Raw genomic sequence first — 15,339 nt, forward strand, 5'->3', positions numbered from 1 at the left:
GCAGCCGGCACAGGAAATGCAGAGGTGCTGAGCTCAGGTGACCCACGTCAAGGGCTGGAGGGGAATGGGGGGCAGGGACAGTGCGGAGATCCCACGGGTATAGCCACGGCAATGGGAAGTCACCGGAGGGTTCAAGAAGGAGATTGATATGGCCTGATCTTCTACCTTACAGAGAACATGCTTCGGTGCTGTGAGGAAAACGGGAGGCAGCGCGGGAGTGGGAAGGCCGTTGGACCAGGGACCCAAGCAAGGCCACACTGACAGGGAAAGTGCCAGGCCCTCCAGGCCACAAAAGCCAGGTGTCAGGGTGCACCGACCTTGAGGCTTCCTGTCCTTGAGAGCCTTCTTGACAAGGAACTGCTACAAACCAGAAGGAGAAGTAGATGGTCCAGGGTTCCCCCACAGGCAGAGTTTTAGGATAGATGGGCCGTTCTTCCAAAAGACAAAACCTTTCCTGGGAGCCTCGTTAGTATGTCCCGGGGAGGCACCGGTCTAACATCGACCTCCTTCCCCCGCGGCCATCGCGGTCCTTAGGGCAGAAAGATGTCTCCGCCATTGCAAGAAGGAGGCCTTGCTGATAAATCCAATGTAGGCAGCACCTCCACTGTCCCCTAATGCAAAGCTCCTGTCTGGTGGTAGCCAGCTGGGGGTGGGGAAATGTCCAAAAAGGGAAGGAACTCTCCAGAAAACAGAGGTCAGGCGAGTAGGACATCCCAAAGACCAAGCCCAGGACCGGGAGGGAGGGGCTTGTGGAGGGCTGACACCCTGAGCTCCTGCTACGGGAGAAGGGACCGGAGGACTGAAGGATGAGGATGGATGAAATGACAAAGAACTGTGACACCGTGCAGGCAGCAGCCCAGGGTCTGCTGGGAAGGCAAGCAGAGGGCAGAATCCACCGCACTCCCTGGGTTTCTTGTCTACCCACTTCTTCTTCCCCAGTTTAAAAACAGTTTTTTTTATTTCTTCCTTTTTTTTTTTTTTTTTTACTTTAACTTTCTCCCATTTTAAATGTGTCTCCCTTGAGGCCATCATTTTCAACAGGACAGCAACTTTTTTTTTTTGTATTTTTCTGAAGTGAGAAGCAGGGAGGCAGAGAGACAGAATCTCACATGCACCCGACCAGGATCCACCTGGCATGCCCATTGGGGGGTGATGCTCTGCCCAGCTGGGGTGTTGCTCCATTGTAAGCAGAACCATTCTAGCACCTGAGGCTGAGGCCATGGAGCCGTCCTCAGTGCCCGGGGCCAACTTTGCTCCAGTGGAACCTTGGCTACAGGAGGGGAAGAGATAGAAAGAAAGGAGAGGGGGAAGGGTGGAGAAGCAGATGGGCACTTCTCCTGGGTGCCCTGGCTGGGAATAAAACCCGGGATGTCCACATGCTGAGCTGACGCTCTACCACTGAACCAACCGGCCAGGGCCTAAGGACAGTAACTTTTTTTTTTTTTTTTTTTTATAGAGACAGAGAGAGAGAGAGGGATAGACAGGCAGGAACGGAGAGAGATGAGAAGCATCAACCATTAGTTTTTCATTGTGTGTTGCAACACCTTAGTTGTTCATTGATTGCTTTCTCATATGTGCCTTGACCGCGGGCCTTCAGCAGACAGAGTAACCCCTTACTGGAGCCAGCGACCTTGGGTTCAAGCTGGTGGGCTTTTTGCTCAAACCAGATGAGCCTGCGCTCACGCTGGTGACCCCAGGGTCTCGAACCTGGGTCCTCTGCATCCCAGTCCGACGCTCTATCCACTGTGCCACCACCTGGTCAGGCAGGACAGTAACTTTTAATTTGAATATTTAAGAAGAAAAAACAATCTTCAATGGGGGGAAACCAACACAGACATCAAAAGTGAGAGGTGTGAAACTCTGGAAATTCTGTTCTATTTCCAAAAAAGAAGAGGAGAGACTTCTGACTTCTGCTGACTCTTGCTGCTATCAGAAAACGTGAGCCTACAAAACGTTTGCTCCCAGCTATCTCTTAGGATGTTTGGTTCATGGCCCAGGTGGGGGGTCTGTCTACAAGTGGAGCCCCCAACACTACACATCAAGGTCAATAGAAAAACCCATGATCTCAGTCTGGTAACTTGAAGAATTTAGGGACTCTCCTAAGGAAGCGATTTAAAAAGTTTAAAAAAACTGTAAGTACCAAGATATTCATTGTAGTATTGTTTATGAAAGTGATAAATCTAAAACAACAAGGAAATGGCTAAGTCAGTGATCACACATTAACTTAAAGGAGTGAATGTAGTCATTAAGAGAACGCCTGTGCATACTACATATCACTGTAAATATTCCCCACATTAAGTGATATCAAAATGCACATACATTTGTCATGACAACATGTTTGTGGGCAAAACCCGGGCTTGCCCAATCAAGCCACATACGAGAAGCAATCAATGAACAACTAAAATGAAGTAACTATGATCTCGCTCCCTCTCTCTCTAAAATCATTAAGTAAAATCTCTTCAAGAAAATAAAGCAAATTAAAAGAGGAGGCAACTATCAAGTCCAGGAAAAACAAAAAGTTGGACAAGGAAAGAAATATAATTGTGGTCCACTATGTGGACTCTGTACTGCATAGCTGATGGAAAAACTGCTCCTACTGCCCCTGAGTAATGGGTATCAGTTTGTACCCCTGCCACTTTGTGCCAAGAACTTGACCTTGCTGCCTATCACTGCTGCATGGATACAGCCCATGGATCACCCCTCTCTTCTGTGTCAAAAGTATGACATCAGTGCATCTCATCAATGAAGCCCAGGTCACAGGTCCTGGCTACAGGGGGGGCTTGGAAGGGAATACTTCTCAGTTCCTGTGGTCGGGTAGGTAGGTATCTGTATTTTGCCCCCGACTCCCAAGGCTCAAAGTAAGATAACGGCTGGAATACAGAAAGCCATTTGGCAGCTGAGCCAAATGAGAACAGGAGACGATTAATTGCTCATTGTACTATTTGTTCCTCTTTCGTGGTTGACTTTCTCATTTTCGTGAAGCACACCCTCCACAATCTTCCTTGAAAAGAAATACAGGGCGCGGGGGGGGGGGGGAGATAAAGTTTTTTGAAAATTCATGCCTAAAATATATCTTTATTATTTTGTCTGAATGACAATTACAGAATTCTGGGATGGGAATTAAGTTCCCTTGGAAATTTTGAAAAAGTGGCTCTGTTGTCCTGGTGTTGCACCTCTGGTGTTGCTTTGTCAGGTTCTGTGCTGGTCTGTCCTCTGAGCTGCTATACGTGGCCTATTCTGTCTTTGCTGGCCTTTTGTAACTTTTCTCTCTATCTCTGGAGTTTTGGGAGGTCGTGATGATGTCCCATAGTGCATTTCCTTTCTTTTAAATAGTGTTTCTTTTATTATTCATTGTGTTGAGTACTACTCAGCGATGCTTAATGCAGGATCTCCTTCAATTCTAGAACTTTCTCCTGTCATCTCTTTGATAACAGTCCTTTTCTCTATTTTTCCCCCCTCTTTTTTCTCAAGCTCCTATGAGATGGATATTGGGCCTCCCAAACAGATTCTCTCATTTTATCTTCTCTAGAAATTTATTTTTCCATCTTTCAGCTCTATCTTATTTAAATTTTTACTATTATTATGATTTTTAAAAAAGATTTATGTATTGATTTTAGAGAGAAGGGGTGGCGGGAAGCATCAACTTGGAGTAGTTGCATCTCATATGCACCTTGATGGGATAAGCCCAAGGTTTTGAACCTACAACCTCAGCATTCCAGGTTGGCACCCTCTCCACTGCGCCACCACGGGTCAGGCCATAGTTTTATATCTGATAGCTTATTACTATTTAACGAATATTCCTTTGAAAAACACATTCATGACTTCCGAATCCCTTGTTTCTGTTTGTGTGGGTCTCTGTCCCTCACAGCAGGGGCCTCATTCTGTACGCAGCGATCCATGGCTGCCCACTCCAAGTGAAGAGCGGGGCACCTGAGAGCTGTCTGTGCATAGGTAGAGCTAGTTACTGGTAACTGTCACTGTGACGTGACAAAGTAGCAATCTAGCTTTTCAATAGGGTCCCACTCAATGTCAGTATCGGAGGGTTGTTTTTCTCTTGAAGGTCAGTTTTCTCACAAGGAAGTTCTTCAAGGCCCTACCTTGAAGGGGTGGGTACAGCCAAGGCTGTCAGTTGTGGGAGCCAACCAGGAGCGAGAGTCGTTATTCCACATGCCAACTTTCACGGAATCCTGTTGCGAGTATTGTGCCTCCTCTCCTCGCAGCGCCCGCCTCCCAACCCCACCCAACCCCTCCCCGCCAGGCTGGTCCTGGGCGGCTCTGGGCCAGCGCAGCCTGCAGGAAACCCCCGGTCCTCTGCTAGGGTGGAGCTAGAGCAGCCCGGCCAGGTGGGCTGAGTGAGGCCTCTGTCGCTCTAACACACACCTTGACCCAGCCTTCCTGCTTCCCGCCACCCTCTATCCCAGAGTCGGGAACCCTCTGTAGCGCCCATTCTTGAGCCTGGGGGGTCCCGTGGGCACGTTCACTGGCTTCCCCCATAGCACAGGACACTCAGAGCTCTCTGCCTGGCTTCTCTTGTCCACCTGTTCCCTATTTTCAACTTTCCCCTCACACCCCTCCGCCTCTCCCATCCTTTCTGTTTTCTTAAGCATTTATATACCTTTGCTTTCATTTCAGTGGGTTTTTGAAACACAGCAGAAACAAACGCATGCATTCAATCTGTTATGTTTATGTGGAAGCCTGTACTAATACATAAGAATTAATGAAAGCCAAGCTTTCAAAGATACACATAGAAGTCTCTGTGGTGGGTGGAGGGAGGGTTTCCCCGCAAGGAAACAATGGTGGTAGGACAGATATATAGGAGAGTCATGCTTGCATTTTTTTTTTGCATTTTGCAAATTTTTGACAGTAAATAGGTATTTTTTAAAATAAAAACATATGAGGGTTAAAATGATTAAAAGATATCTTCTGAAAGAAGCATCAAGATAGTGTAAACAGGTGTGCAGAAGAAATTAATCACTGCAACACAAATATATCTACGCGAGCCGAGGTTTCGCCTCTGCTCCAGGGCCTCGGGTCCCATGAAAGCAGCCGAGGCTTCCAGGGGGCGGGGGCGAGAGAGGCGCTGAGTGCTGGGCCAGTCTCTCTGCCTGCTCCACAGTGGCTCCTGTAGTTAACCTGCTTCAGGGGTTAAAATTCTACTGAATATTTTGATCTCAAAGGGATTCACACGCAGCTGACCAGGTGGTGGCGCAGTGGATAGAGAGTTGATCTGGGGTGCTTAAGACCCAAGTTTGAAACCCTGAGGTCCTGGCTTGGGTGCAAGCTCATCATCTAGCTTAAGCATGGGATCACAGACATGACTCCTGGATTGCTGGCTTGAGCCCAAGGTCACTGGCTTGAGCAAGGGGTCATTGGCTCACCTGGAGCCCCTCAGTCAAGGCACATAGGAGAAAAGCAACCAATGAACAACTAAAATGCCACAGCTATGAGTTGATGCTTTTCATCTCCCTCCCGTCCTGTCTGTCTCTGTCTCTGTCTCTCTTTCTCACATACTAAAAGAAAGAAAGAAAGAAAAAGATTCACACATAACAAAAAGGTTTGGAAAATACCAGTGAAGCTCTAAAGAAAATGAGGTTAAGGGGGCGGGGGGCCACTGAGAATGACACCAGGCTGTAACCCAAACCCTTGCCATTGTGAAATGATGGTAGCTGTTCAGGTGCCTACATACGGAATAACGGGCTGTGCTCCCACAGAATACTGTGTTCCCACAGAGCATGCAGTGGGGGCTGCTGGCTGTTCACCTGGGAGCCGCCAACCGTACTCAGCTACTCCCAGATGCCAGAGGGGGATGCTTAGCCAATGCCCAGCCAATGTCAGTCCCTGGCCTCAGTTTCTTCACTTGCACAATGAAAAGGACTGCATTCAGGTTCCAAGCTAATGTTCTAGAAGCTCCAGGGGCCTGACCAGGCGGTGGCGCAGTGGATAGAGCGTCGAACTGGGATGCGGAGGACCCAGGTTCGAGACCCCGAGGTCGCCAGCTTGAGTGCGGGCTCATCCGGTTTGAGCAAAAGCTCACCAGCTTGGACCCAAGGTCGCTGGCTCAAGCAAGGGGTTACTCGGTCTGCTGTAGCCCCACGGTCAAGGCACATATGAGAAAGCAATCAATGAACAACTAAGGTGTCGCAACAAAAAACTGATAATTGATGCTTCTCATCTCTCTCTGTTCCTGTCTGTCTGTCCCTATCTATCCCTTTGACTCTCTCTCTCTGTAAAAAAATAAATAAATATAAAAAATAAATAGAAGCTCCAGGGAACATCCTATTACTGATACAATGACTGCCAACTTTCTGGAGAAAAAGAATGTCCCCAGTAAGGACTCCTCGAGAAGCAAGAATATCAAGTTGTTAAAATTCAACCCACTTCCCTTTGGAAGAATGTTTTAATTCTCTCTCTTCAGATAGGCCAGCCCAACCTTACCATGACTGGAGCAAGTCAAATACCAAATGTCACAGCATAGTAATAGGCTCCAGGGCCCCTCGAAGCAGAGCAGTCCCTTCCTTTCCCAGACACCAGCATCCCTCTCTTGGGAAGCTGGCTGAGGTCTAGTTCACTTCCCGCTCATTGGCTCCTACCATAAATCTGGGCCATTCTCCTCCTTTCGGCTCTAGTCCTACAGATAGGTTCTTTTCCGGCTGAATGGTCAGGGAGGGCAGACGATTACATTCAAATTTCAACCCATCTACAAAAATCCCATCTCTCCTCTCAGCACCCGTGTGTCTCCTTTGCCCGACTTACCTCTCTGGAATGGCCCAAGAAAGACCAGACACGAGAACCCCTTCTGCCTGGCAGATGACAGATGCTCTGGAACCAGTGAGTGTCATTCCGCTCTTGCTTGACTCTGAGAGCTCCTTATCAGTCTGAAAAAAGAAAGAACAAAAATTAAAAGAGTCTCAGAAACTGCCTGTGTGTTCTCTTATAGAACTTCAGTTTAAAAGCAACTGTTTCACCCAGGATCCCTTTTTGCAAACCGATCACATTCTGCTCGATGGGCCTTTTTCACCATCTGTGGCAATGCAACCCCAGCTCCCTTTGGTGGCACTGAAGCGTTTCCAGCGCCTGAAGCAGGAATATATATACATACAGATGACTCAGATCATTTTTAGAATTGTATGTTGGTTTTGTTTGGCTTTTGAAAGCAAAGTCAGTGATCTGAGCCAAGCCTAGGTTTGAGTTCCATTCAATGGCTTCAAAAAGCAGGTTCCTGAATCTGAGGTCCCATTCAAGACTCAAATTGCATCATAAAGGAAGATATATCCCAGCTCCTGGAGATGAAAAGAGAGTATAGAGAGTTGGCAGTCCACTCACTGCATCTGTGGGCCAGTCTTGGAAATAATCTGACCCCAGAGAGGGAGTAGAACCTGCCCTCCACCTAACCCCAGACCCTGGGCACAACTATCTCAACAGCAGGGAGTCTCCTGCCTGGGACCCACTAAGCTTCCCCATGAGACAAAAAGCCCAGTGCTAGGAAGCCATTGGAAAGCGTACCCATCCCAATACATTTCCCAAGGACAAGCTGAATCTCTCCCTGCTGCCAAACTACTGGAAGGATATATACATCCCTGGGCCCTGCTGTAGGAGCCCAGAAACGTGGGCATAGATGGTCCCTCCACTCAGCATCCACGAGACACTGGCAAGGTCTTCCCAAGGCAATGCCGCCAGAGAAATGGGAGGTCAATGCCAAGAGCTAAGGAAGAAATAACTCCCATTGATGACCAACCGAGTTCACAAGAGGACGAAAAAAACAGCAGCTCAGTCACGGGGCATTGAGACATGATCGCAGAGAAAGCACTTGGGAAAGGAGGAAAGACAAAGCAGAAAGCATGATGGATCTCAGAGAGGGAAGAGTTAGAGAAGGCAAGGAAGGAACTCGTCCTCAGGAATCCAGGTCAGGAAATACGGAGCCGGGACAAAATCCACAAGAGGGCGGCCGGGGAGGAGGCTCTTCCCCGGAAAGAGAGGTGGGTCTTCTGCTCCGGCTCTCACGCTCAGGACCTGGACCTGGGTCTGCCGCCCTCTAGCCGTTTGGGTTCAAGGGCAAAGCTTGGGAGGCAACTCTAGGAATGGACAGAGAGCGGGATGCTCCGTCCGGAATCGGGGGCAGGGGGAGGGGAGGACGCACGTAGCAACTGCTGGGTCCCTGACAAGTAAACAGCTTGCCCTGAACGGCCGAGGGCCCTCCGGCTCATCCCATCAAGGGCGAGAGCGGGACAGCCCGACTCCCGGCCCCAGGAAACACAAAAGGGATGCAGTAAGATTAGGAGAGGAGGGCGGCCCCCTGCCTCGGCCTCCCTGGTGGAGTGCGGCCCTCTTCCCCAAACCCCACGCCCCTGGCTGGACCCCTGAGCTCCCCAGGCGGACAAAGCCCAGCGCCGGGCGGGGCGAGGCGGGGCGTGCAACCAGCGCGGAGCTGTCACTGAGACCCCGCAGCCTCGTGCACAGGTGGGCTCCGTACCCGGTGTTGGTGCCGGGGGCAGGGCCCGGTCTCCCTGGAGACGGCTGCCCAGGGGACGCGGCAAGCGGTCCCGGACCAGAGGGAAGGTGCAAGCCTCCGGGCGGCGGCGCGGAGCCCGCGGGGGCCTGAGGGCAGGCCCGCGGCGCGGAGCCGGCAAGCTGGGCATCAGTGGAGGGGCGCGGCCCGGGGCGGGACCCGACAGAGCGCGGATGCGGGCGGGGCCAGGGGGCGGGGCGTCGGGCGGGGCGGGGCCAGGGCCTGCCACCGCACGGGCACCGTCGCCAAATTCTCACAGCCCCAGCCAGGCGAAGCAACGGAGCGCAAGCCGTAACCCGGCGCGGAGCGGCGGTGGCGGCGGCTAATCCTTCCCGACCCCGGCTGCACCCGCCCGACTTGCAGGGCTGGATCCCTGAGCCTCCGCGCCGCCGCCGGACCCCCGGAGGAGTGCGCATGCTGCCCTTTGCCAGAGGCACGGTCCCGCCTTGTACCCAGAGAATACAAAGTGCCATTTGCAAAGTTAGCGAGGATTCGTTGTCTGCCAAAAACGCTTTCCGCTCCCGGGTTCCCCGGGAATCACCAGAAAGGGCGGGGCACTGGAGCCTGTCACAGATCGTAAGCCGAGGTCACCGAATAACTGGCCATCCCAGACTCTGGGCTCACATCCAGTGTGCAAGCTGCTCCTCCGGCCTTCGTTTCCATCGGGGTTCCCCTTACAAGTCGGATTTAGGAAATAATGGGTTTCCCCGGGACTTTCACTAACGCCTCTTTTCATTACAGTGCTGGCCCGGCGCTGGAGCCCTAGAGGTCAGCCCCTGCGCATGCAGCATGTTTGCAGTTTTCGTCTGGGAAGCACACCGTACGGGGGGATACCGGTCTGCCTGGGGTTGTAAATGAGAAAACCAAGGCTCAGTGGCAAGGAACTCGGACGCACACACGCACACATACAGACACGCACACACGCACACTTACAGACACGCAAACACTCCTGTCCGCAGGCAATCGCACCGCCTCTTAGCGGCAGAACATTGGAACTGCTTCGGTTTGGTACCGGATCCAAACGCTTCCTGCCCTGCAGTGTCCCATATCCCCTCAGAATGTGCATTCGGGTCACAGCCTTGAATTTAAGCTTTTGCCACTGTGGAGCGCTGACGGAGGAACGGAACGTACGGTTTAGAGTCACTCCAGTCGGGTCCCATCAGCGGAGCAGACGTGGCTGGAGGAAAGTGGCTGGAGCTCCAATTGCTCTGCACGTCCCACCACTGTCAGGTCCCAGGGGAGCCACCAGGAGCCTCCGATAGCCCCAGCATTCCTGAGAGCATGTGGGGGGAAAAAGCGGCAAAACTCAGCCAGAAGCGTGGGAGAAGAGGACTGGGTGGCCAGGTCGTGGAGGGTCCCACGACCCTCAGTGATGTCTGCATCCCTGTTCCAAGCACCCAATAACCCTGTCAGGGCCGGGCTCCCAGCACCCAGAGCATCTCGAGGAGAAGAAAAAGAGGTGTTTTGGGGAGCAAGGAGGCAACCCCCCTCCACATCTTGTCCCCAGAAGCCAGACACACTCAAAACACACTCGCACACATGTTCACACACACTCAAATACAATTATGTAAACTGGCACTGTCGTGTACTTCTTCACATGCACTCAGCCACAGAAACCAAAGACACATACACAGATGCACACTTTCACAAAGACAAAAGGATATAAACTGACATACAGTGTCACAGACACCAAGACCACACGCACACTCCTGCACATCCACACACTGAACCTCACTCACCCACACATGGGGGTGGGTTGGGGGGGCCTTGTGTATTTGGCAGCCAATCACTGGAAAAGGCAGAGCCTGGGCCACTAGATGGGGACAGCCCAGCTAGACCCATGGTCCAAGCTTTCTCTACCTTCCCTTCATTTCTTGGTGGTGGGGGGGAGCATGGTGCAGCAGAAGCCAATCAGAAGACAGATGCCCCCCCAGACTCTGTGGCGTGGAGGAACACGTGGGTCCAAATAAGCCATTAGAATTCACAGTGGAACCTTGGATGGGCAGAGAGAAGCTCAGAGTTCTCTGACAGCCACCTGTCTGGGGAGGGGCGATATCTTTAGCAACCCCCAACCAGGAAAAGGATAATACCTACAGTGCCAGGCCCCCCAAAAAGATTTTCCGAGAGGCAGACAGGGGTTGGTCGTTCCACTCTCCCCATCCCAACTGTGAGTGCCAGTCTCCCTAGGGACCCAGCCCTGCAGACTTCCCTTTCTCTCCTACACGGGTTGGCAGGGAAGCCAAGCCCAAAGACAAGGTCCTCCTCAGCAATGAAACCCAATGGTCTGGCTTGGGATTCAAATTGCAGGTCGGAGGTACTGGTTCCTCTGTAGCTCAGAGAAAAATCCAAGATTCTTTGAAATGGCAAAGCCACAAAACATCTTCCTGCGTGTATGACAAAGCTATACTGGAACTGCACTGACAAATTCCAGAAAGACACACCACTTAAGTTCTTTGGGAGAGAATTAAGTGGATTAATACAGATACAAAGTCTCTAGTATCTCGAGAGAGAAGAAAAAGAGGTGTTTTGGGGAGCAAAACACCTGGTGCATAGAGTGGATGCTCAGTAAATGTTTGCTCTCACAGGTGGGAAACAGACACAAAGAGATTGAGTTACTTAAGGCACACAGTTACATAGTGCAGAGATAGAAGAAACAACTAAATCTCCTGATTCCTCATTTAGGGTTCAGGTATATTAAGTTTTCTCTGAGATATAGGTGAGGGTGTGAAAACATTACAGCAGTCCCCCCTTTGATCCTGGTAATGGTTACCCAAAACCGCAGATAGTACCAAATCCTATATAAATTGCTTCTTCCGATATAGCCATACCCATGATAACGTTTAATTTATACGTTAGGCACAGCAAGAGATTAACAACAACAACTACTAATAAAATAGAACAATTATAACAATCTACTGTAATAAAGTGCATGAATGTGTTCTCTCTCTCTCAAAATATCTTTTTGTCCTGGACTCATCCTTCTTCCTGTGATGATGTGAGAAGGCACAGTGCCTATGTGGTGAGATGCTGTGGAAAACGAGACACTGTTAAGTAAAATGAGTTATTTGGCCTGACCTGTGGTGGCGCAGTGGATAAAGTGTTGACCTTGAACACTGAGGTCGCTGATTCAAAACCCTGGGCTTGCCTGGTCAAGGCACATATGGGAGTTGATGCTTCCCACTCCTTCCCCCTTCCTCTCTCTCTGTCTCTGTCTCTCTCTCTCTCTCCCTTTCTAAAATGAATCAATAAAAAAATGAGTTACTTGAACACAAGCACTGCAGTGCAACAATCGCTCTGATAACGCAGGCAGCTGCTAAGTGGCTACTAAGACTTTACTTCAGATATATGTTGACTTATAAAAAGCCTGCGTAAATAACGCTTTTTTAAAAAAAAGACAATTTTGTGGATTGTACAAAAACACTGGTCTATGTTTTATGGGGAACGTGTGCTCAACTAACTCTATGTCCTCAAAGAAGCACCTCCACCTCTCTTTTCTCCTCCCAACGCCATGTGTTTCAAAATAAGAAACCAACTATGGGGGAAATCACCATTATCTGGAAGCATTGCTAACTATATATTTAAGACCATTATCACCTCTCATCACAGTAGAGGCCATTAGGAGGGCTAGCGAAGATTTATACAGACTATAGAAATGGGAGTAACTGTGAGAACTCTATCAATGGAGAAATGGAAACAAACAAGCAAACAAACAAACAAAAAAACTGTCAACCAGTTATTTTATCTTTTCTATAGCAGTTGATTGATGCATAGATGGAGAAATTAATCCAAACACAAAAATACCAAACTGTCAACCAGTTTATCTTTATTATAGCTTTCCTTATGGCAAAATTCTCTTATAGCCCATGAATTACGTGGTGAAAATGTTTGCAGCAAAAACGCTTGTGGCAAAGATGCTTGTGGGGAAAGTACCTAGAACCAGAGTGAATACAGAGGACAAAAAGATGATTCACATCCCAAGTGGCATGAGATAGCATCATGCTACTAAAAAGGGCATGCAATTTAAAACGTATGAGTTGTTTATTTCTGGAACTTTCCATTTAATATTTTCAGACTGAGGTTGAGGGTGGGTAATTGAAACCGTAGATAAGGTGGTGGGTAGGAACTTCTCTTGTTTACTAGGTAAATAAATTTGTTTCGCCACTGTGAGAAAAATCAGAATACATAGAAAAATTAAATTCCCGCCCCTCTACTTGTTACTGCCGAATGGAGCAAGTCCTCTTATAAGTTCCCAAGCAAGAGGCCGGAAGCCAGGGGAGCTTGCTCTCATCAGTGAGAGCCCTTGCTACATTCAACTAGTAAGAGGGAAGTTTATTTTCTTTCTTAATCACTCCTTCTCCCTCTCCTGAGGCTTCTAGGTTACCTCCCTGTGATGAAATCTCAGCTTCTCCCTGCTGCCCACCAATACCCCAACCACCAACCTTCCTAGGATTGGCTCTTCCTATTCAAATTTGGCACTCAGCATTGTAGGGGGTCAGAACATATCACCTCAAAATATGACACTTTGGCATATTAGACTGATAAGAACAGATACTACACTTGATCTTAGCCAACAGACAGAGAAGCAGTGGCACTTTGGCATATTATTTTCAATTAAAAGTATAGTTGAGGCCCAGGCTGGTTGGCTCAGTGGTAGAGCATCAGCCCAGCGTGTGGATGTCCCAGGTTTGATTCCCCGTCAGGGCACACAGGAGAAGAGATCATCTGCTTCTCCACCCCCCCCCTCCTTTCTCTCTCTCTCTCTCTTCCCCTCCTGCAGCCAGGGCTCCATTGGAGCAAGTTGGCCTGGGCACTGCTGAAGGCACCATGGCCTCTGCCTCAGGAGCCAAAATGACTCAGGTAGCAACGGAGCAAGGGCCCCAGATGAGCAGAGCATCGCCCCTAGTGGGCATGCCGGGTGGATCCCGGTTGGGAGCATGCGGGAGTCTGTCTCTCTGCCTCCTCACTTCTCACTTCAGAAAAAAAAAAAAAAAGGTTGAGAAATAGCCAGTGTACGAAGGGTGCTCTGAGCATCCTTTGTCCCCCAGAAAGCAGGAGAAAGAAGGTGCCTTCCCTGTACCCCAGGGGGTGAAATCCATCCTTCTCACCAGGGACAGGGGATCTAGGGCCAAGAGACTGCATAACCAAACCCTGTCCCTTCCACTTTCCTACCCGGAGCCCACACCCGTTTGTCTCACCAACCCTTCACATATTTATTGTTTCTTTGTCTAAAAAAAACAAAAGCTTCCTGTTCTGGTCACCTCTTTGAGTCTCACCTTTTTTTTGGGGGGGGGGGGGCTCCTGTACTTTTGTTTATAATTAAATTCTCTTTTCTCCCGTTAGTCTGTCTTTTTATTCCAGGAGGGTTTCAGACAGGAACTTAGAAGGGTAGAGGGAAAATGATTATTCCTTCCCCGCAGCATTTTTAGGTGTGGTCAGATAAGACGCTGAGTGGGGACAAGAGTGGGAAGAGGCAAGGGGGGGGGGGATAGGATAAAACTAACAAAAGAAAAAAAACAGGTAAATGTGTTTGTTTTCAATTCTATTTGAAAAACACAGAAGGACTCTGGAAAATAATCCTCCTCAACGGGGAGAGACTGTCCACAGTTGTGCACACAATTCCCCCTTGATCGTTTTACTCCGAGGCTCAGGGACCCTAATGACGGGAGTGTCTGGCCGCGATTGTCCTGCCACCTTTGTGTGTTTTCATTCATCTTTGAGACTCCTCCCCCCAGTGAACTCAAAAAGTGGCTCATCCACCCTGGCTGGATTGTTCGGTTGGTAGAGCATCGCCCTGAAGCACAGAGATTGCCAGTTTAGTCCTTGGTCAGGGCACATACAAGGAACAGATCAATGTTCCTGCCTCTCCCTCTCTCTCCCTTCCTCTCTCTAAGATCAATAAACATTAAAGGGGGGGGGGCTCACCTGTAGTTAAAAAGCAAAGTTAATTAGAATTCAGAGCCTCTTTCTTTTTCTCTCCTTCCTTCCTTCCTTCCTTCCTTCCTTCCTTCCTTCCTTCCTTCCTTCCTTCCTTCCTTTCTCCTTTCCTTCCTCCCTCCCTCCCTCCCTTCCTTTCTTTTCTCCCTCCCCTCCCCTTCCCTTTCTCTCTTCCAATTCCCCTAACCTAAACCCAAAGTCTGCCTTTATCAAGGTATCTGGAGTTTGTAACCTGGGAGGGAGCAGGGGAGAAAAATGATGCTCCAGTTTGCAACGCTCATTCTTTCTTGTGTCAACCCCAAAGCCCTCGTGGCTGCAGGCACTGTCTGTCCCAGGAAAGGCTGGAGCAGGAGCCCTGGAATTGGAGCTGGATTCAGATGAGTTTCCTAATCACTTCAGAGCTGAGCGGTTTCTCATGAGAGCAGTGCCCAACTTCGGCCAGCCTTGGGCAACCTCGGGCAGCCTTGGGGTAATCGGGCAGGGGGCTTCTCATGGGCACATGGCAGCGAAGCCCCTAGTTACACACCTCCCTCCACTGCTTCCTGTGACCCTTAGTTTTCGAGTTCTAGTATCACCATGCCTTAAACTTCTTTACATCTTTTAAAGAAGAAGAGAGAGTCCTCTGTTGAATACTTATTGGAAGAAAATTATAGTAAGGGTAGAAATAGGGTGCCCAGAACAGCAGGGCGTAGTGTGAATCCCACATCCAGGCTCCTGAAAGGTCCCCTGGAAACTCACAAAACGGATCTTCCAGAATTTTCCCTCTATGTGTGTAAGAAGCCATTGAGGACAAGAAAATTGAACTAAGGGCTAGGAAGCTCTTTTAAGTTGGGTCTAAATTTGAAGAAGGTAAAAAGGATGAGTCTGGGCTTACCCTTAAAGATCATTTGGTTAAGATG

General features: G+C 49.5%; 1 protein-coding gene and 1 pseudogene across 7 annotated transcripts in view; both read right to left on the reverse strand.

Annotated features, from left to right (window-relative positions):
* The window catches only part of PIK3CD (phosphatidylinositol-4,5-bisphosphate 3-kinase catalytic subunit delta), a 55,889-nt gene that overhangs the window by 19,842 nt on the left and 20,708 nt on the right, over window positions 1-15,339 (reverse strand). For 5 of the 7 annotated variants that reach the window (XM_066270501.1, XM_066270502.1, XM_066270507.1 and 2 more), the window contains one exon: window positions 6,754-6,875. The gene's annotated coding sequence lies outside the window, so the exon portion shown is untranslated. Of the gene's footprint in view, window positions 1-6,753; window positions 6,876-8,470; window positions 8,607-9,637; window positions 9,759-15,339 lie in introns of those variants that run through there. The other 2 variants (XM_066270504.1, XM_066270506.1) reach the window with 2 other exon arrangements.
* Window positions 12,993-13,093, reverse strand: LOC136332530 (U2 spliceosomal RNA; annotated as a pseudogene).

Source organism: Saccopteryx bilineata, chromosome 3, assembly GCF_036850765.1.
Source record: "Saccopteryx bilineata isolate mSacBil1 chromosome 3, mSacBil1_pri_phased_curated, whole genome shotgun sequence".
NCBI classification, from domain to species: Eukaryota; Metazoa; Chordata; class Mammalia; order Chiroptera; family Emballonuridae; genus Saccopteryx; species Saccopteryx bilineata.